Source organism: Neomonachus schauinslandi, chromosome 10, assembly GCF_002201575.2.
Source record: "Neomonachus schauinslandi chromosome 10, ASM220157v2, whole genome shotgun sequence".
Classification (NCBI taxonomy): Eukaryota; Metazoa; Chordata; class Mammalia; order Carnivora; family Phocidae; genus Neomonachus; species Neomonachus schauinslandi.
In genome coordinates this window covers 133,646,519-133,647,403 of record NC_058412.1, presented here as the reverse complement: position 1 = coordinate 133,647,403, position 885 = coordinate 133,646,519, and the positions used below count along the sequence as shown (strand labels likewise).

Genomic DNA, 885 nt, shown 5'->3' with positions numbered 1-885 from the left:
CATGCCCCATAGTGAAGACTATGAGGCACATAGAAGTTAGATACTTTATCCAAGGTCATGTGACTTTTAGGGAGCAGGTCCAGAGTTCACCTCTGAACTGGTGGGCTGTACACTACCTCTCATTGCACTGAATGCTGCACTAAAGCTAAGGGTGGGGGGCTGAACCCTGAGGGAAGTCCTGGAGTCTGAAAAGATGAAGGAACCCACCTTTTGAGCTGCAGGAAAGCCCTGGTGAGAGCCCTGTGGTGTGATCAAAGTGGGGCCTTCACAGGGGACGTCACAGGGGTACAGAAGGGATACAAGGGAAGTGAATGAAGCTGAGAAATGCATGGAAGCATGAGGATATGAAAGGAATAATATTAAAAATAATTCTAGGAAGCTTTGCGCAGTGGTAGTATCGTAGCCAATGAGGTTTATCCGAGGCGCGATTATTGCTAATTGAAAAATAATTCTAGGAAGACAGGTGTGAGGGAAGAAACCGGGTCTCTTTTCTGACATGGGTTCTGAAAGCATCCATTGCCTCTACAGCATTTACAGCATGTAGTATAAACCAGAAATAAGACATGTGTTTGCACGTGTCTGAGTGTGTGTGTGTGTGAGGGTTTCTTACTCTAAACAGCTTATAAATAGTCATTTAAAATGGAAAATGAAAGCTGACACTGTTTAAAAAGAGAAAAAGTGCGGCCCAATTTTGAAAGACTTTGATCCTGGCCTAGGAATTCTAAACAATAACCTGTAAGATCTAGGAAGCCAATGAATGCTTTAAAATAAAGAAATAGCATGATCAGATTTCAATTTCAGAAAAACAGCTCTGAAAACTGTACACAGAAGAGCTTTAAGGGTGGGGGAAGAAGGGAGAATCAGAAACAGAGTTGGGACATGGGG

General features: G+C 43.1%; 1 non-coding gene across 1 annotated transcript; it reads left to right on the top strand.

The window, feature by feature from the left end:
- Positions 1 to 377: 377 nt before the first annotated feature.
- LOC123326156 lies at positions 378 to 515 on the top strand. Its single transcript, XR_006540920.1, has one exon. It is a non-coding gene; the product is annotated as a U4 spliceosomal RNA (small nuclear RNA).
- The last annotated feature ends 370 nt before the right edge of the window (positions 516 to 885 follow it).